The sequence below is a fragment of the Primulina tabacum genome, chromosome 4 (genome assembly GCF_025594145.1).
Source record: "Primulina tabacum isolate GXHZ01 chromosome 4, ASM2559414v2, whole genome shotgun sequence".
In the NCBI taxonomy this organism is placed as follows: Eukaryota; Viridiplantae; Streptophyta; class Magnoliopsida; order Lamiales; family Gesneriaceae; genus Primulina; species Primulina tabacum.
Genome location: NC_134553.1, coordinates 37,004,677 through 37,025,820, shown reverse-complemented (window position 1 = coordinate 37,025,820; position 21,144 = coordinate 37,004,677). Strand labels below are relative to the sequence as shown.

At 38.8% G+C, this 21,144-nt stretch overlaps 2 non-coding genes and 7 pseudogenes across 2 annotated transcripts; 1 reads left to right on the top strand and 8 right to left on the bottom strand.

Moving 5' to 3' along the window:
• Position 1: 1 nt before the first annotated feature.
• LOC142543755 (5S ribosomal RNA) lies at positions 2-120 on the top strand. The gene has a single exon (XR_012819835.1). It is a non-coding gene; the product is annotated as a 5S ribosomal RNA (ribosomal RNA).
• A 505-nt stretch (positions 121-625) lies between these two features.
• Positions 626-744, bottom strand: LOC142543865 (5S ribosomal RNA; annotated as a pseudogene).
• Positions 745-2,226: 1,482 nt separating this feature from the next.
• LOC142543953 (5S ribosomal RNA) lies at positions 2,227-2,345 on the bottom strand (annotated as a pseudogene).
• Positions 2,346-3,004: 659 nt separating this feature from the next.
• LOC142543923 (5S ribosomal RNA) lies at positions 3,005-3,123 on the bottom strand (annotated as a pseudogene).
• A 658-nt stretch (positions 3,124-3,781) lies between these two features.
• On the bottom strand, positions 3,782-3,900 carry LOC142543867 (5S ribosomal RNA; annotated as a pseudogene).
• A 682-nt stretch (positions 3,901-4,582) lies between these two features.
• On the bottom strand, positions 4,583-4,701 carry LOC142543917 (5S ribosomal RNA; annotated as a pseudogene).
• Positions 4,702-6,975: 2,274 nt separating this feature from the next.
• Positions 6,976-7,094, bottom strand: LOC142543904 (5S ribosomal RNA; annotated as a pseudogene).
• Positions 7,095-8,535: 1,441 nt separating this feature from the next.
• On the bottom strand, positions 8,536-8,655 carry LOC142543958 (5S ribosomal RNA; annotated as a pseudogene).
• An 11,419-nt stretch (positions 8,656-20,074) lies between these two features.
• On the bottom strand, positions 20,075-20,193 carry LOC142543790 (5S ribosomal RNA). The gene has a single exon (XR_012819868.1). It is a non-coding gene; the product is annotated as a 5S ribosomal RNA (ribosomal RNA).
• Positions 20,194-21,144: the final 951 nt, after the last annotated feature.

Sequence of the window (21,144 nt, the reverse complement as noted above, 5' to 3'; positions counted from 1 at the left end):
CGGGTGCGATTATACCAGTACTAATGCACCGTATCTCATTAGAACTACGAAGTTAAGCGTGCTTGATCGAGAGCAGTACTAGGATGGGTGACCCCCTGGGAAGTCCTCGTGTTGCACCCCTCTTCCAGTCGCATTCAGCTGGCGAGATTTTAGCCGAATTCCTTCTCTAAGACCCTCTAATTTGGTATTTTTCGCTTCTGTTAAGCTTCCGTTTCCTCGAGAAAATCCGCTTAGGAAGTTAAAAATTTGATTCCGGTTCCATTTTATCGTATCCCAAGCATAATAATAGCTTTACATTCTCTACGTTAATAATAGCTTTACATTCGCTATTTTCGACCTTTTTAAGCCGATTTCTCGAAGAAAAAAAAGCTTACCAAAAGCTGAAAATCGCAAATTAGAGGGTCTTAGAGAAGGAATTTGGCTAAAATTTGGACATCTCATTGCGGAGTATTGAGTCTTATTTTTTGGCCCGTTTACAATTAAATTAGCCTAAAATTTTTTTTAAAATCCGGCATGGCCCGATCTACGTTAATTTCACATGTCTTATATGGTCCCGATCGAGATTCAATGATTGGAGCCGAAAATCGTCTATCAACAAAGAATCAAAAATAGAAAAACAGGAAAAGGGGTGCAACACGAGAACTTCCCTGGAGGTCACCCATCCTAGTACTGCTCTCGCCCAAGCATGCTTAATTTATGAGTTTTGATGGGATCCGGTGCATTAGGGCTGGTATGATCGCACCCGATGTCGAGTGGGCTGTTTATTCTTACATCCGTCGAGTACGTGTGAAGCGGACGACGAGGGACAACACGCGGCACTGCTCTCGCCCAATCAGAACCATGAAGTTAAGCGTGCTTGGGCGAGGGCAGAGCTAGGATGGGTAGCCTCATTGGAAAGTCCTATTGTTGCGATCATTTACGAAAATCATGATTATAACATTTGAAATAATTGTTTTTAATAAGTAGACCGTCTCCAGAGTAATCTACATGCCCTTTCGCAAAGAACCTGCACACAAAAACAAAAAATGCACAATGTTTCCAGAAAATAGAAAAAAAATAATAAGAAGAAATTAGCGAATGTAATGCTTTTACTATGCCTGAGATACGATAAAATGGAACCGGAATCGAATTTTGACCTTCCTAAGACGATTTCTCGAGGAAACAAAAGCTCACCAAAAGCGGAAAATCGCAAATTAGAGGGTCTTAGTAAAAGAATTCGGCTAAAATCTCGCCACCTCATTGCGAAGAAAGAATCTCGTTCGTTGGCCCGTTTAATATCAAACTAGCCCAAAATTTTGTCCAAATCCGGGACAACCTGAGCTACGTTAATTTCACATGTCTTATTTGGTCCCGATCGAGTTTCAGATGATTGGAGCAAAAAATCATCTGTCAACAAGGAATCAAAAATAGAAAAACACGAAGAAGGGTGCAACACGAGGACTTCCTAGGGGGTCACCCATCCTAATGTTGCTCTCGCCCAAGAACGTTTAATTTCGAAGATCTGATATGATCCGGCGCATTAATGTTTGTATAATGACACCTGAGGTTGAGTGGGCTGTTTATTATTATATCCTTCGAGTACTTGTGGAACGGGCAGCGAGGGACAACACGCAAAACTGCTCTCACCCAATCAAAACCATGAAGTTAAGCGTGCTTGCGCGAGGACAGAGCTAGGATTAGTGATCTCTCTGGGAAGTCCTCGTGTCGCTAATGTTTACGTAAATTATGACTAAAACATTCGTAATAATTGTTTTTAATAAGTAAACCATCTCCGGAGTAATCCGCGTTATGCTTTTTTGCACATAACCGGCTCACGACAACAAAAATCGCTGAATGTTTCTAGAAAATAGAAAAAATAAGAAGAAGAAATCAGCGAATGTAAAGCTATTACGATGCATGGTATACGATAAAATGGAACCGGAATCGAATTTCGACCTTCCTAAGCCGATTTCTCAAGGAAAATGAACCTTACTAAAAGCGAAAACTCTCAAATTAGAGGGTCTTAGAGAAAGAATTCGGCTAAAACTTCGGTAGCTCATTGCGGAGTAATGAGTCTCGTTTGTTGGCCTGTTTAAAATCAAATTAGCCTACAATTTTGTCCAAATCCGGCACGGCCCGAGCTACGTTAATTTTTCACATATCTTATCTGGTCCCGATCGAGATTCAGATGATTGGAGCCGAAAATTGTCTTGTCAACAAGGAATAAAAAATATAAAAACACGAAAAAATGTACAACACGAGGACTTCCTAGGGAGTCATCCATCCTAGTACTGCTCTCACTCAAGCACGCTTAATTTCGGAGTTCTGATGTGATCCAGTGCATTAGTGCTTGTATGATCGCATTCGACGTTGAGTGGGCTGTTTATTCTTATATCCCTCGAGTACGTGTGGAGCGGGCGGCGAGGGACAATGTGCGGCATTGCACTCGCCAAATCAGAACCATGAAGTTAATCGTGCTTGCGCGAGGGCAGAGCTAGGATGGGTGACCTCCCTCGAAAGTTCTCGTTCCGCGACCGTTTACGTACATCAAGACTAAAACATTCAAAATAATTGTTTTTAATAAGTAGACTGTGTCCGGAGTAATCTGCATGCCCTTTCTCAAAAAATTGGCTCACGACAAAATAAATCGCTAAATATTTCCAGAAAATAGAAAAAAAATAAGATGAAGAAATTATCGAATGTAAAGATATTAATATGCTTGAGAATCAAATTTTGACCTTCCTAAGATGATTTCTGGAAGAAACAGAAGTTACTAAAAGCGGAAAATCTCAAATTAGAGGGTCTTAGAGAAAGAATTCAGCTAAAATCTGGCCAACTCATTGCGGAGTAATGAGTCTCGTTCATTGGCCCGTTTACAATTAAATTAGCCTACAATTTTGTCAAAATCCGGCACGGCCCGAGCTACGTTAATTTCACCTGTCTTTTCTGGTCCCTATCGAGATTCAGATGATTGGAGCCGAAAATCGTCTGTCACCATGGAATCAAAAATGGAAAAACACGAAAAAGGGAGCAACACTAGGTATTTCAAGGGGGTCACCCATCCTAATATTGCTCTCGCCAAAGCATGCTTAACTTTGAAGTTCTGATGTGATCCGGTGCATTAGTGCTGGTATGATCGCACCCGAGGTTGAGGGGCTCTTTGTTCTTATATCCCTCAAGTACGCGTGGAGCGGGCGGTGAGGGACAATGCTTTCGCTCAATCAGAACCATGAAGTTAGCGTGCTTGCGCGAGGGTAGAGTTAGGATGGTCGACCTCCCTGGGAAGTCCTCGTTCTTGACCGTTTACGTAAATCACGACTAAAACATTTGAAATAATTGTTTTTAATAAGTAAACAGTCTCCGGAGTAATCTGCGTCATGCCCTTTTGCACAGAACAGGCTTACGACAAAAAAAATCGCTGAATGTTTACAGAATATAGAAAAAAATAAGAAGAAGAAATTAGCGAATGTATATCTATTCCTATGCCTGAGATACGATAAAATGGAACCAGAATCAAATTTCGACCTTTCTAAGCCGATTTCTCGAAGAAAAAAAAGCTTACCAAAAGCTGAAAATCACAAATTAGAGGGTCTTAGAGAAGGAATTCGGCTAAAATCTGGCCATCTTATTGCGGAGTATTGAGTCTCGTTCGTTGGCCCGTTTATGATTAAATTAGCCTTCAATTTTGTTTAAAATCCGGCACGGCCCGAGCTACGTTAATTTCACATGTCTCATATGGTCCCGATTGAGATTCAGATGATTGGACTGTCAACAAGGAATCAAAAATAGAAAAACAGGAAATGGGGTGCAACACGAGGACTTCCCAGGAGGTCACCCATCCTAGTACTGCTCTCGCCCAAGCATGATTAATTTCAGAGTTATGATGGGATCCGATGCATTAGGGCTGGTATGATCGCACCCGATGTTGAGTGGGCTGTTTATTCTTACATCCGTCGAGTACGTGTGGAGCGGACAATGAGGGACAACACGCGGCACTGCTCTCGTCCAATCAGAACCTTGAAGTTCAGCGTGCTTGGGCGAGAGCAAAGCTAGGATGGGTGGCCTCCCAAGGAAGTCCTAGTGTTGCGAACGTTTACGTAAATCATGACTGAAACATTCCAAATAATTGTTCTTAATATGTAGACCGTCTCCAGAGTAATCTGCATGCCCTTTTGCAAAGAACCGGCTCACGACAAAAAAAACCTACAATCTTTCCAGAAAATAGAAATAAAAAATAAGAAGAAGAAATTAGCGAATGTAATGCTATTACTATGCTTGAGATACGATAAAATGGAACGAGAATGGAATTTTGACCTTCCTAAGACGATTTCTCGAGGAAACGGAAGCTCACCAAAAGCAGAAAATTGCAAATTAGAGGGTTTTTGAGAAAGAATTCGAATAAAATCTCGCCATCTCATTGCGGAAAAATGATTCTCGTTTGTTGGCCCATTTACAATCAAATTAGGCTGTAATGTTGTCCCAATCCGGCTCGGCCCGAGCTACGCTAATTTCACATGTCTTATCTGCTCTCGATCAAGTTTCAGATTATTGGAGCCGAATAATCGTCTGTCAACAAGGAATCAAAAATAAAAAAACACGAAATGGGGTGCAACTCGAGGACTTTCCAGGGGGTCACCCATAATAGTACTGCTTTCGCCCAAGCACGCTTAACTTTGGAGTACTGATGAGATCCGGTTCATTAGTGCTGGTTTGATCACACCAGATATAGAGTGGGCTGTGTAGCGGGCGGCGAAGGACAACACGGGGCACTGCTCTTGCCCAATCAGAACCATGAAGTTAAGAGTTTTTGTGCGATGACAGAGCTAGGATGGGTGACCTCCCTGGGAAGTGCTCGTGTCACAACCGTTTACTTAAATCATTACTAAAACATTCGAATAATTGTTTTTAATAAGTAGACCGTCTCCTGAGTAATCTGCATGCCCTTTCGCAAAGATATGGCTCACGACAAAAAAAATTGCTAAATGTTTCCGGAAAATAGAATAAAAAATAAGAAGAAGAAATTAGCGAATGTAAAGCTATTATTATGCCTAGGATACAATAAAATGGAACCATAATTGAATTTCGACCTTCTCAGCCAATTTCTCGAGGAAACAGAAGCTCGCCAAAAGCGGAAAATCGAAAATTAGAGGGTCTTAGAGGAAGAATTTGACTAAATCTCGCCAGCTCATTGCGGAGTAATGAGTACCGTTCGTTGGCTCGTTTACAATCAAATTAGCCTACAATTTTTTCCAAATCCGACACTGCCACGTTAATTAACATGTCTTAACTGGTCTCGATCGAGATTCAGATGTTTGGAGCCGAAAATCGTCTATTAAAAAAGGAATCAAAAATAGAAAAACACAAAAAGGGGTGCAACACAAGGACCTCCCAGGGAAGTCAGCCATCCCAGCACTGCTCTCGTCCAAAGGCTTCCTAGGAAAGTCACCCATCCTAGCACTGCTCTTGTCCAAGCACGTTTAACTTCGGAGATATGATGGGATCCAGTTCACTAGTGATGGTATTATCCCACCCGACATTGAGTGGGCTCTTTATTCTTATATCCCTCGAGTACGTGTGGAACAGGCGGGGAGGGACAACAAGCGGCACTGCTCTCACCCAATCAGAACCATGAAGTTAAGCGAGATTGCGCGAGGTAGAGCTAGGATGGGTGACCTCCCTGGGAAGTCCTGGTATCGCAATCATGACTAAAATATTCGAAATAATTTTTTTTAATAAGTAGACTATCTTCGGAGTAATCTGCATGCCCTTTCGCAAAGAACCAGATCACGACAAAAAAATCTTTAAATGTTTCCAGAAAATAGAAAAAAATAAGAAGAATAAATTAGCGAATGTAAAGCTATTACTATTTCTGAGATACGATAAAATGGAACCGGAATCGAATTTCGACCTTCCTAAGCCGATTTCTCGAGGAAACGGAAGCTCACGAAAAGCGAAAAATCGCAAATTAGAGGGTCTTAGAGAAAGAATTAGGTTAAAATCTCGTCAGCTCATTGCGAAGTAATGAGTCTCGTTCGTTGTCATGTTTACAATCAATTAGCCTACAATTTTGTCCAAATTCGACACAGCCGATCTACGTTAATTTCACATGTCTTGTCTGGTCCTGATCGAGATTCACATGGTTGGAGCTGAAAATCGAGTGTCAACAAGGAATCAAAAATAGAAAAACACGAAAAGAAGTGCAACATGAGAACTTCCCAGGGGGTCACCCATCCTAGTATTGCTCTTGCCTAAGAACGCTCAACTTTGTAGTTCTGATGGGATCGGGTGCATTAGTGATGGTATGATCGGACCCAAAAAATTGAGTTGGTTGTTTATTCTTATATCCCTAGTGTACGTGTGGAGCGGGCGGCGAGGGACAACACGAGGCCCATCTCGCCCAATCAGAACCATTAAATTAAGCATGCTTGCGCGAGGGCAGAGCAAGGATGGGTGACCCCCTCTGGGAAGTCCTCGTGGCTTGACCGTTAACGTAAATCATTACTAAAACATTTGAAATAATTGTTTTTAATAAGTAGACCGTGTCCGAAGTAACTTGCATGCCCTTTTGCACATAACCGGCTCACGACAAAATAAATCTCTAAATATTCCAGAAAATAGAAAAAAAATAAGAAGAATAAATTTTCGAATGTAAAGCTATTACTACGCCTGAGATACGATAAAATAGAACCAGAATCGAATTTCGAGCTTCCTAAGCCGATTTTTAGAGTAAACGGAAGCTCACCAAAAGCGGATAATCGCAAATTAGAGGGTCATAGAGAAATAATTCGTGTAAAATGTCGCCAGCTCATTGCAGAGTAATGAGTCTCGTTCCTTGGCCCGTTTACAATCAAATTAGCCTACAATTTTGTCCAAATTTGGCACGGCCCAAGCTGCGTTAATTTCACATGTCTTATCTGGTTCCGATCGAGATTCTGATGATTTGAGCCGAAAATCGTCAGTCAACAAGGAATAAAAAATTAAGAAAAAACACAAAAAATGGTTTAACACGAGGACTTCTTAGGCGGTCACCCATCCTAGTACAACTCTCGCCCAAGCACGCTTAACTTCGGAGTTCTGATGGGATCCTGTGCATTAGTGATGCTATGATCGCACCTGAAATTGAGTGGGTTGTTTATTTTTATATCCCTCGAGTACGTGTGGAGCGAGCAGCGAGGGATATCACGCGACACTGCTCTCTCTCAATCAGAACCATGAAGCTAAGCATGCTTGCGCGAGGGCAGAGCTAGATGGGTGACCTCGCTGGGAAGTCCTTGTTCGCGACAGTTTACGTAAATCATGATTATAACATTCGAAATAATTGTTTTTAATAAGTAGCCCGTCCCTGGAGTAATCTGCATGCCCTTTCGCACAGAACAGACTCACAACAACAAAAATTGCTAATTGTTTCCAGAAAATAGAAAAAGATGAAGAAATTAGCGAATGTAAAGCTATTATTATGCCTGAGAAATGATAAAATGGAATTGGAATCGAATTTCGACCTTCCAACGTTGATTTCTTGAGGAAACGGAAGCTCACCAAGAGCAGAAAATCGCAAATGAGAGGGTCTTATAGAAAGAATTCGGCTAAAATCTCTCCAGCTCATTTCGGAGAAATGAATCTCGTTCGTTGGCCCTTTTACAATCAAATTAGCCTACAATTTTGTCCAAATCTTGGACGGCCCGAGCTACGTTAATTTCACATATCTTATCTGGTCTCGATCGAGATTCAGATGATTGAAGCCGAAAATTGTCTATCAAGAAGGAATCAAAAATAGAAAAAAAACGAAAAGGGGTGCAACACGTGGACTTCTCAGGGGGTCAAGCACGCTTAACTTTGGAGTTCTGATAGGATCCGGTGCTTTATTGATGGTATGACCGCACCCGACATTGAGTGAGATATTTATTCTTATATCCCTTGAGTACGTGAGAAGCGGGTGGGGAGGGGCAACACGCAGCACTGCTCTCGCCTGATAAGAATCATGAAGTTAAGCGTGCTTGCGCGAGGACGGAGCTAGGATGGGTGACCTCCCTTGGAAGTCCTGGTGTCGCGACCGTTTTCGTTAATCATGACTAAACCATTCAAAATAATTATTTTTAATAAGTAGCCCGTCTCTGGAGTAATCTGCATGCCTTTTCGCACAGAACTGGCTCAAGACAAAAAAATGCTAAATGTTTCCAGAAAATAGAAAAATACAAGAAGTAATTTGCGAATGTAAAGCTATTACTATGCCTGAGATACTATAAAATGGAACTAGAATCGAATTTCGACCTTCCTAAGTAGATTTCTCGAGGAAAAGGAAGCTCACCAAAGCGGAAAATCGCAAATTAGAGGGTCATAGAGAAATAATTTGGCTAAAATCTTTCCATGCTCATTGCGGAGTAACGAGTCTCGTTCGTTGGCCCATTTACAATAAAATTAGCCTAAAATTTTGTCCAAATCCGGCATGGCCCAAGCTACGTTATTTTCACATATCTTACCTTGTCCCGATCAAGATTCAGATGATTGGAGCCGAAAATCGTCTGTCAAGAAGGAATCGAAAATAGGAAAAAACAAAAAGGGGTGCAACAGAAGGACTTCTCAGGGGGGTCACCCATCATAGTACTACTCTCGCTCAAGCACGCTTAACTTCCGAGTTCTGAAGGGATCCGATGCATTAATTCTCGTATGATCGCACCGGACATTGAGTGGGCTGTTTATTCTTATATCCCTCGAGTACGTGTGGAGCGGGCGGCGAGGGACGACACGCGGCAGTGCTATCGCCCAATCAGAACCATGAAGTTAAGCGTATTTGCGCGAGGGCAGAACTAGGATGATTGACCTCCATGGGAAGTTCTCGTGTCGCGACCATTTACGTAAATCATGACTAAAACATTGAAATAATGTTTTTAATAAGTAGCCCAACTCCAGAGTAATCTGCATTCCCTTTCGCACAGAACCGACTCACGACAACAAAAATTGATATATGTTTCCAGAAAAAAGAAAAAACAAGAAGTTGAAATTGTTAGAGTAGGTGCCCGTCGAGCCAAGTGTTGGCCGAGTGTTCACAATAAAACTCTATGTATAAGCAATCTTTATTTTAATAATATTTGAAATTATTGTTTTGGCACATCATTATCTGTATACCCATGCTAGTTGCATAGATAAAGCCCTTGAATATACAAATAGTAGAAAGAATATGAGATGCTCATATGATGAGTATAATGAAACTCATATTTGCAATACTGTATATTCTAAACAATTCCTAGTCGATTCAGCCGCCGCTAAGAAGGATATAGGCCGCTCGAGTTCGAGACTAGTATCTGCGATGTAAGTACCATGTTTCATTGGTAGGTAACATTGTGATGTCCGAACATGCAAATAGGTGCACCTTGTAGAGTACACTGAACAACCCTCCATAAAGGACTTTCCAAGTTGTTCTCACTTATCGAGTGGAAACGTCCTAGTTTATGGTTGTACACCATTAGTCCTTATGACCCGGGACAACATTGAGACTCTATGTGCTAGCATTACACTTTGACTTGTTTACCAACTCTCATGGGGTCATCAGGTGGCAAGGTTGGATGTTTTGTCGAAACATATAGGAGTCGATGCATTGTAGTCGGGGATTCACCGCTTACCTTCGGGTATGGATATCCTATGTGATCACATGTATATGTAGTATGAAATCTCTGATCAGAGTATGGTGGTTATTATGAAAAGGGTTTCATAAATTACACCATCGATGCAACTACGACATGACACATAGTATCGATTCTTTGACAGCTCTCGATATACCTATAGTTATCGAATCGGTCGGGCTATATGAGATGAAGGGACCGTACGATACGCTAAACATAATTGAATGGTTCATTTAAGCAATATCATTTGATACCTAGGGAATCATGTAAGCGATGCTGCTAGGTGTTTAACATGATTGGTTGGGTACTATCATACTTGAGTTCTGACGTTCTTGTTATCATGGAGTTGATAATTAAGAATGGAGCAATTTGATAGGATCGATTGACGTGTCAAGAGTGTTTAGAATGGGGGGTTGAATAAACACTCTCAATTAATATTGGTCTTATCGAATTTTTGAGTTCAATTTGGTGACAAACTGATTCTCGGAATCTTGTTGGTCAATATCAATCAGTTAAACTGAGGTAGTTGCGGAAGGTAACTGACTGACAGATAGAATACAGAACTGAGATAAATACACAAGGATTGTTTCTGGATGTTCGGAGAATTCAATTACTCCTACGTCACCCCTTCTATCACAAGGATAGGATTTCCACTAAAAAAGACTTTGATCCAATACAACACTTGTACAGACCCACTTTAGTTAGGACTTACCCACTGCCTAAACTGAAACTCCTAGTATTACAAAATGATCTCTGTGCGTAACTGATCTTAGCATTATTGAATTAACAAATATTACAGAGTGCTAGTTTGCTCAACTTGTAGCCTTGATTGCTACGAATAAATCAAGTAAGAGTGAGCTGAGATTTTGACAGAGTAATAGCAAGTTTTGAATGATGTATCGTCACTTCTTCTTTTTCTTCTGCCATATTTATACTCTTCTTTTCCAATGGTAATTTGAATCTTTGTATCCGTTGGTTTCCACTTGATTATTCCTTCGATATTGTTTGCTTCATTTATTGTAATTCGGCGTCTTAATTGCTTTGTCCGAAATGCGTTGTTTTATGTAGTCTTGGTTGTTGTGCGGTGCTCTTGTAATCTGTTATGTCTTCTTTGTTCTTTCCCGAGACATCTTCAGTTGAGAGACTTTGAGGCATTTGGCTAAATGTTTTAACTGATCAGTTCCAACTGATCAGTTTACTCTGTATCATTGTATCAGCTGATTTCAGTTGATAAGTTCAGTTGCCGAATTTGCTTGCGTGTATCAGTTGATTCATATTTTGTTAATCGATTGATTCATGTTTTGTCAAACTCCAGAATCTAGTTTGCAACAATTTCCCCTTTTATGGTGTTTGACAAAACCAAGTGATTTAAGATCGAATAACTGAGCTCTTTGTAGATAATAGATTACGCAACTGAATCATAAAATAACTGGATTCCTTGTAGATAACATAAAATCTGAGAATATTATATCAGTTGATTCTAATAATCTGATTAATTCTTCTTCAGTTGCTGTTCTTCCCCTTTTTTGTCAAACAACTCCATTTTGTCTGATAGCTTTCGAACGTCAATGGAAAGAAGTTTTACATCTGATGAGATACTTGAGGCAACAGTTGTGAGGGAGGTCTGTAGCAATTCTATTTTGTTTGAAACAGAGGTTTCCAGTCGCTCAACTCTCTGACTGATTACATCCTGAGTTGTAAAGAGTGAGTTAACTAGCCCCTTCTTTATTTCATGCATAGTTCTGCTAAGAGAGTCCATGTTGGCTTGAAGAGCGTTTAGTTTCGCCGAGTCAAATTCAGTCGAAGAATCTAATTTGACAGTATGAGACAGTTGTTCGAATTGAATTTTCTTGATTTCAGCGAGCATCTGCTGCATATTGTACTCTATGTTCTGGATTTCTTCAAGAACAACATCCATTTCTGTGGATTGAATTGGAGGTTGCTGACTGGGCGTTTCTGAATGCTTCGATGTTTGTCCAAAAAGAACTAATGCTTGATTAGTTTCCATTGTTCCAGCCATAGGCTGAGCTGGAATGTTTTCTTGAATTTGAGATGATGAACGTTGGTTTTGATCAAGAAATGAACTGTCTGGCTGAATGATGGAGATGGATGGTTCATACATAGGGGCCTCCTGTGGAGAATTAACTGAAATTTGTTCTTGCTCCTTTGATTCAGTGAGCAACTGACCTTCTACATGTTCAGCAGTTTCTTGTTCTGAGGGTTTTTCTTGTTCATCAGTTTGAATATCTTGTTCAGCAGAAGTTTCTGGCTGAACTGGTGCTTCAGTTTGAGCTTTTTCCGATTCAGTTATTTCTTTTTCTGAAGTTTGGTTTGGCACTTCAGTTTGATCTTCAGTTTGAGCAGATATAAATTTTTCAGCAATAAGTGACTCAGCTAGTGCTTCAGATGATATCTTAATGTCTTGCTCTGGTTGTTCAGCTGAATGGGTAATTGAGTCATATTGTATTTCCTCTAGCTGAGCTTCCAAGGTAACAGCTTGAATGATTTCATCAATGTTTGCCAAGGATAGTTCTGCTTCAGAATATAGCTGATGTTCTGTCTGAGAGGATTGAGGTATGCCCTGAACTGGCTTTTCAGTTGCCTGTTGAAGACAAATGTCTTTTGGGGGCGATGCTATGGAAAGACTGGCATGTTGTTGATAAGATTTCGAAATCTAGGGCATTTGCTAGAGTTCGAATTTATGAGTTAAATGATTGGGTTAGGGCGTGGCTAGATTCAGTTGATTCCATGATATCTTCTGTAAAATGGGAACGTTGGTATTCTTAATGAAGTGTTATTTTCAATTTGTTGTGTTCTTATTTTCTGCATATAATTCTGTTAGTGAAGCAATATTACTAATAATTTCTAAGATAAATCAATTAAACCAAGAATATTTCGAAAGTAAGAAAGCCTCGGGTAATGGTTTTGTGAAGATGTCAGCTGCTTGCTATTCAGTTGAAATATATTCTAGTCGAATATCCTTCTTTAACGCATGATCCCTAATGAAGTGATGCCTGACATCTATATGCTTGGTCCTTGAGTGAAGAACTGGATTATAAGTGATGGCAATTGTGCTGGTATTATCACAAAATATGGGCGATTCAGTTGACGTTACTTCATAATCCTTCAGTTGTTGCTGAATCCAGATCAGTTGTGCACAACAGCTACCAGCAGCAAGATATTCTGCTTCTGTTGTTGAGGTAGCTATGGATGTCTGCTTCTTACTGAACCAAGAGATCAGTCTGTCTCCTAAGAACTGACAAGATCCACTTGTACTTTTGCGATCAAGCTTACATCCTGCATAATCTGCGTCTGAATATCCAAATAAATTGAAGGTGGAGTCTTTGGAATACCATAGCCCAACATTTTGCGTGTCCTTAAGATATCTCAGAATTCTTTTAGCAGCTGAGAAATGTGATTGCTTAGGATTTGCTTGAAATCTGGCACACATACAGACAGCAAAAACAATATCAGGTCGACTGGCTGTTAGGTACAACAATGAACCTATTAATCCTCTATATAATGTCGCCTCTACTAATATTCCCCCTTCGTCAGTATCTAGTTTAACTGATGAGCTCATGGGAGTAGTTGCAGCTGAGCATGATTCCATACCAAATTTCTTTAGCAACTCCTTTGTATATTTTGTTTGACTAATGAATATACCAGTTTCCAGTTGCTTCACTTGCAGTCCAAGAAAAAATGTCAGTTCACCCATCATGCTCATTTCAAACTTTTCCTCCATTAACTTAGCAAACTTTTCGCACAATTTAGGGTTAGTTGACCCAAATATTATATCATCAACATAAATTTGAACTAATAGAATATGATTATTTTTAGTAAATTTGAACAAGGTCTTATCAACTGATCCGACTGTAAAGTCATGATCAGTTAGGAATTTTGAAAGAGTTTCGTACCAAGCCCTGGGAGCTTGTTTAAGACCATATAATGCTTTGTTCAAATAGTATACATGATCAGGAAGTTTGTGATTTACAAAACCTGGAGGTTGTTCAACATATACTTCTTCTTGTAACTGACCGTTTAGGAATGCACTCTTTACATCCATCTGGTAAACTTTGAAGTTTTTGTGAGATGCATAAGCAAGAAATATTCTGATTGCTTCCAATCTTGCAACTGGAGCATACGTCTCGTCGTAGTCAATTTCTTCTTCTTGCCTATATCCTTGTGCTAGTAGTCTTGCTTTGTTGCGTATAACTGAACCGTCCTCGTTTAGTTTATTCCTGTACACCCATTTTGTACCTATAATGGTTTTTGAAGTTGGTCTTGGAACTAAGTTCCAAACGTTATTGTTAGTGAACTGATTCAGCTCTTCTTGCATAGCATTTACCCAGTTAGGATCAGCAAGAGCTTCATCAGTTTTCTTTGGTTCCATTTGTGAGACAAAGGCTGAATGAATAAATAAATTTAACATTTGATTGCGAGTTCTTACTGGATCAGATGGATTTCCTATTACCAATTCTGGTGGATGTGATTTTCTCCATCTGTACTCAGCATTCGTTGCATCTGCAACTTCTTCAGTTGGTAACTAAATGCAGTTTTCAGCTTCAGTTGATGCCTCGTCAGCTGATATTTGAATATTATCATTTTCTTTAATAACTGATTGTCAGCATTGACTTCCTGCTCATTTAATTGATCCAATATCTCTGGTTATGGTGTTTGAAGGATGTTTTGATTATTATGATTTTCATCTTTGTCATCATCTTCCAAACTGATATCTGAAAATCGATCAGCTAGCTCAACTTGATCAGTTGGCTTATCAGTTAGTGCAGTTTCGTCAACATGCGTAGATTCTTCAACATTTAAAGTTTTCTTATTAAAGACTCTATAAGCTATACTAACTGATGAATATCCAAGGAATATTCCTTCTGCATATTTAGCATCGAATGCTTTTAAGTAATTTTTACCATTATCATGAATAAAACATCTACAGCCGAATATTTTGAAATAAGTGATTATACTTTTTCTTCCATGCCAGATCTCATATGTTGTTTTCATATGATTCTTATTAATCATTGATCTGTTCTGAGTATAACATGCAGTGTTTACTGCCTCTGCCCAAAATCTTTGAGAAATACCAGAATCAGCAAGCATTCTTCTAGCAGCTTCTTTAAGGGTTCGATTTCTTCTCTCAGCTACACCGTTTTGCTGAGGAGTTCTTGCTGCTGAGAGCTCATGTTTGATTCCACCATTTTCTAGAAAGCTTGAAAGTGTTTGATTGATGAATTCAGTTCCTCGATCAGATCTGATTCGATCAATCCCAACTGATTTTTCATTTAAAAGTCTTTTAAAGAGTTTAATCAGTTGTGCAGCCGTATGGTCTTTGGATTTGAGAAAGATAACCCAAGTAAATCTTGAAAAATTATCTACGACCACCAAGGTGTATTTCATTCCCCCTAAGCTCATGACTGGTATTGGACCGAAGAGATCCATGTGCAATAGTTCTAAGCATCGGGATGAAGACTTACAGCCCTTGTTTTTGAAAGAAGATCGTACTTGTTTTCCATACTGACATGCTGAGCAAAGTTTTTCTTTTGAAAAATTTATTTTGGGCAAACCAGTTACAAGTTCATGTTTTCTCAGATAGGCAATGGATTTAAAGTTTAAATGATTTAACCTTTTATGCCACAACCAGTTTTGAGATGATTTTGAAGCAATAAAGCAGACTGGTGCATGAGGCTGTTCATTCCAACTGACTTTATATGTGTTTCCACATCGTTTGCCAGTTAGTATTATTTCATCAGTTGATGTTTTAACTGAGCATGAGTTTTTATCAAATTGTACCGAGAATCCATTGTCGCACAACTGACTGATGCTAATCAAGTTATACTTCAGATTCTCTACTAATAAAACATCTTTAATAGTAAAGTTACCATGGATAAGCTTACCCTTACCCACGGTTTTACCTTTGGAATTATCTCTGAAACTGATGTTTGGACCACTATATTTGGTCAGTTGAGATAGCATACTTGCATCTCCTGTCATATGTCGTGAGCAACCGCTGTCTAAATACCACATTGAATTTTTATCTGTACCTGTTACCTGCAAGCACACACATAATATGATTTGGTACCCATATCTATTTGGGTCCAAAACTTATTAGTCCCTTTTGAACCCATACTTGGATTAGTTTAACTGATTTTCCAGTAGCTGTATTCCAAATGGTTTTTCTCGGCTTTTGTGTGCTTGGTGAGCAGTGTACAGTTGATACAGTATGTGTTTTAGTCTTATTCAACTGATTGTTCAATCTGTATCTCTTCTGAACTGGCTTGCAGTTATAGTAATTGACATAGCCATTCGAATAGTTTTTGTGAAATCTTTTTGATGACCCGCTTTGTGAATCAGTTGAAAGCTTTTGGCTATAGCCAATCCCATATCTTCTAGCCTTGTTCAACTTCTCAGTAGGTTGTTCAATCAGTTTACTGGGCTCAATTTGTTCTTGTACCACTGCTGATTTGACAAAGTGAATGTACTTCCCTTTGTTCATTGTCAGCTTTGGTTGAGTATCATTTGAAAACGTTTCTCCTTGATTACTGAACCCTAAACCAGTTTTATCAGAAACTGATTTTTGTGAATTCTACATCTTATTCAGTGCAGTAGATGACTTATTCCAAGATTGAATGAGTTCAGTCTGTTTTGAATTTTCAAGGATCAATTTCTGGATCAGTGACTGATCTTTCTTTCTCTCTGCTTTTAACTCAGCAATTTCCCTTTTTAGACTCAACCCATCAACTGATTCATCAGTTTTGCTTTTATTGTCCATGGGATCATTTTGCTTTGACTTTATTTCCTCAATTGATGATGCAAGTTTCTGGTACTCATTTACCATTTCATGCAATGTTAAAATGAGTTCTTCTCGTGTAAAATCAGTTGAACTAAAATCAAATACCTGTTGACTTGTAGATTCTGCTTCTGTATCATTGGCCATTAGACATTTGACTTCCTCTTCATCACTTGAGCTATATGAGCTTTCTGGTTCTGATTCGTCACTATCAGTTTCTGCCCATTTGGATTTGTTCTCTTCAGCTAATAGAACCTCATATTTCTTTTTGTAGGTTTTCTTATCATCTCTGGATCTTCTCTTATGCTCATATGATTTCTTTCTTCTGTCAGTTGATCCTTGACTATCCTTTTTAGGTTTAGGACAGTCAGCAATATAATGACCTGTTTTGCCACAATTGTAGCAAGCATTTATTTCTTCTTTGGAATTGTTTCTCTTTTATTGCTTCTGAAAGTTTCCTTGGTTCTTTCTCATGAACCTCCCAAACTTTTTGATGAATAATAACATAGCATCATTGCTTAACTGATCGGCAGATTTCTCGACTGAACTGGTTGATTCAGTTCTTACAGCTGCTAGAGCAGTTGTAGCTGTAGGAGTAAATGGTTCTCCTTCTCTGCTCTGCAATTCAAATTCATAAGCCTTTAAATCAGCAAATAGTTCATGAAGTTCGATCTGGTTCAAGTCTTTAGATTCTCTCATAGCCATAGTTTTGACATCCCATTCTTTTGGAAGACCTCTCATCACTTTTAGTGCAACCTCTTTGTTAGTATACACCTTTCCGAGTGCATTTAATTCATTTACAATAATGCTCACCCTTTCATCATACTCATTCATTGATTCTCCAACCTTCATTTTGATATTGTCAAATTTCTGAACAGCAACAGAGAGTTTATTTTCTTTTGTTTGGTCATTTCCTTCATATATCTGAATCAACTTTTCCCAAATTTCTTTTGCTGTTTTGCACATCTTTATTTTGTTGAATGTTGCTTTGTCCAGTGTTTTGTATAGAGTATCTTTGGCCACATTGTCAAGATTGGCTTTTCTTTTGTCCTCAGTTGTCCACTCTTCTCTGGGCTTTTGAATTCTCTGTGGTGCCCCTTAAGTTATGGCAATTGCTGTATTTGCTTTTAGAATCTTCATGGATCCGTCTGTTATGACATACCATATGTCATCATCTTGTGCAGCTAAGTGAGCCTGCATTCTGATTTTCCAGTCATCGAAATCTTCTCTTGAGAACATAGGAATTTTATTGAATGAAGTCATGCTAGCAGATTTATTGATCAGAAGTATTCAAGAACTAGATTCAACTGCTCTGATACCACTTGATAGGATCGATTGACGTGTCAAGAGTGTTTAGAAGGGGGGGTTGAATAAACACTCTCAATTAATATTGGTCTTATCGAATTTTTGAGTTCAGTTTGGTGACAAACTGATTCTCGGAATCTTGTTGGTCAATATCAATCAGTTAAACTGAGGTAGTTGCGGAAGGTAACTGACTGACAGATAGAATACAGAACTGAAATAAAATACACAAGGATTGTTTCTGGATGTTCGGAGAATTCAATTACTCCTACGTCACCCCTTCTATCACAAGGATAGGATTTCAACTAAAAGACTTTGATCCAATACAACACTTGTACAGACCCACTTCAGTTAGGACTTACCCACTGCCTAAACTGAAACTCTTAGTATTACAAAATGATCTCTGTGCGTAACTGATCTTAGCACTATTGAATTAACAAATATTACAGATTGCTAGTTTGCTCAACTTGTAGCCTTGATTGCTACGAATAAATCAAGTAAGAGTGAGCTGAGATTTTGACAGAGTAATAGCAAGTTTTGAATGATGTATCGTCACTTCTTCTTTTTCTTCTTTTCCAACGGTAATTTGAATCTTTGTATCCGTTGGTTTCCACTTGATTATTCCTTCGATATTGTTTGCTTCATTTATTGTAACTCGACGTCTTAATTGCTTTGTCCGGAATGCGTTGTTTTAAGTAGTCTTGGTTGTTGTGCGGTGCTCTTGTAATCTGTTATGTCTGCTTTGTTCTTTCCCGAGACATCTTCAGTTGAGAGACTTTGAGGCATTTGGCTGAATGTTTTAACTGATCAGTTCCAACTGATCAGTTTACTCTGTATCATTGTATCAGCTGATTTCAGTTGATAAGTTCAGTTGCCGAATTTGCTTGCGCGTATCAGTTGATTCATATTTTGTTAATCGATTGATTCATGTTTTGTCAAACTCCAGAGTCTAGTTTCCAACACAATTGGGGTATGCTCATATAAGGACATGTTTAGCCCGAATCACATGGAGATGTGAACCCACGGCTAGTTATATCAATGAATCATTGAGGGCCACACAAATGCTAGCTTTCTAGATCCCGTTGACAAGTTAAAATAGTTCAATGTGTTGAGCGGCTTATAAAAGAGTTTATAAGCATAAATAAAATAGAAGTACGACTTCTATAAGTAGAATGTAACTTTTAATTTCAGGAAGTGTTCCTAAATTAAAAGTTGGCCAAACAAATAATGTATTTGAAAATTGTGATTTTCATAAATATTATTATGGACTAAATTAAATTAATTCAAGTGTTGAATTAATTAAACACTAGTAGATCTAGTAGAGTCCAAATAATTAAATTAATTCAAGTGTTGAATTAATTAAACAACAATGGGCCTTGTAGAGCCCAATTAGAAATAATTATTAAACTAGTGGACTTGTGTAATATCAAGTAAAGTTTAAATGAACTCAAAGGTGTTTGAGACATTTAAATAAAAGTCCATGGGCCTTGTAATAGTTACAAGCCCAAGTCAAAATGCATGCTTGAGAGGTGAAGAGTTGGAGGAAACTTTTTCAATAATCTATGCATGACATGCACATGCTTGCTTTTTGCTTTTTCATACACCAAGAAAGAAAACCCTTCTCTCCTCCCCACCTACCTTGGCCGAAATTCCTTGTGAATTTTTCTCTCATTTTTCTTCTTCGATTGTTGAGGAAAGAAAAACACCCCTCATTGAAAAATCCTCTTATTTTTCTAGTGCAAAATAAGAGGGGTTCTAGCTTGCAAGTGGTGAGCCTAATTTTGAAGAAAGGAGCTTGTAGATTTGTCATCTTTTCAAGAGCTAAGGTGTTTACACCTGAGTTGGAGCCATAACATCAATCCTTGTGATTGATAGGTAAAAAATTTCTATAAACACCCTATGATGTCATTTCGTGTTTTATGTATTTGCTACACACAACTAGTAAAGGTGCTCGGTTTTCTTGTTGTAAAACATTTTTGAAACTTCCGTTCCACATTCGGGAACCTTAATCGATCCTCTTTCGGAAACTATCGAATGTTAAGCTATTACTATGCCTGAGATACGATAAAATGGAATCGGAATCGAATTTCGCCCTTCTTAAGCCGATTTCTCGAGGAAATGGAAGCTCACCAAAAGCGAAAAATCACAAATTAGAGGTTCTTAGATAAGTAATTCGGCTAAAATCTCGCCAGCTCATTGCGGGGTAACGAGTCTTGTTCGTTGGCCCGTTTACAATAAAACTAGCCTACAATTTTGTCCAAATCTAGCACGGCCCGAGCTATGTTAATTTCTCATGTCTTATCTGGTCACGATCGAGATTCAGATGATTTGAACCGAAAATCGTCTGTCAATAAGGAATCAAAAATAAAAAAAAAGAAAAGGGGTGCAACACGAGGACTTCTTAAGGGGTCACCCATCCTGGTACAACTCTCGTCCAAGCACGCTTAACTTCGGAGTTCTGATGGGATCTGGTGCATTAGTGATGGTATGATCGCACCTGAAATTGAGTGGATTGTTTATTCTTTTATCCCTCGAGTACGTGCGGAGCGGGCGGCGAGGAACAACACGCGGCACTGCTCTCGCTTAATAAGAACCATGAAGTTAAGCGTGCTTGCGCGAAAGCAGAGCTAGGATGGGTGACCTCTCTGGGAAGTCCTCGTGTCAGTACCGTTTACGTAAATCATGACTAAAACATTCGAAATAATTGTTTTTAATAAGTAGACCGTCTCTGGAGTAATCCGCATGCCCTTTCGCACAGAACCGGCTCACGAAATCAAAATTACTAAATGTTTCCAGAAAATAGGAAAAAAAATAAGAGTAAGAAATTAGCGAATGTAAAGCTATTACTATGATTGAGATACGATAAAATGTAATCGAGATCGAATTTCGACCTTTCTAAGCCGATTTCTCGAGGAAACGAAAGCTTTCCAAAAGCAAAAAATCGCAAACTAGAGGGTCTTAGAGAAGGATTTCAACTAAAATCTCGCCAGCTCATTGCGGAGTAACGAGTCCTGTTCGTTGGCCCGTTTACAATCAAACTGTCCAAATCCGGCACGACCCAACACAATAATGAACAATGTATGATCTCAATATTTCGAGTGCATATCACACATAAAATGTACGTAGAAATAGACAATCATAATTTTGGTCTCAAGGATAAATCGACTCGAAAGCTGCTAACTAATTCTGAAATAATAATCTCGGGTGTCAAGAATACAATACAGTTGGAGAAATAGGTAACAAGAATGATATTATGTCATAATATCATGTCATATACTAAATTCCGTAAATATGACACATAAACAGATATATAAATCAGTGAGGCATTTAACAATTCTCTACAGCCAACGAATCAAATAAACATTCATAATTAACTCATAACTAAGCTTAAAAAGTAATTTATGTATTACCGTTGTATGTTATCGAACTGTAACATCATATGCCAACTTT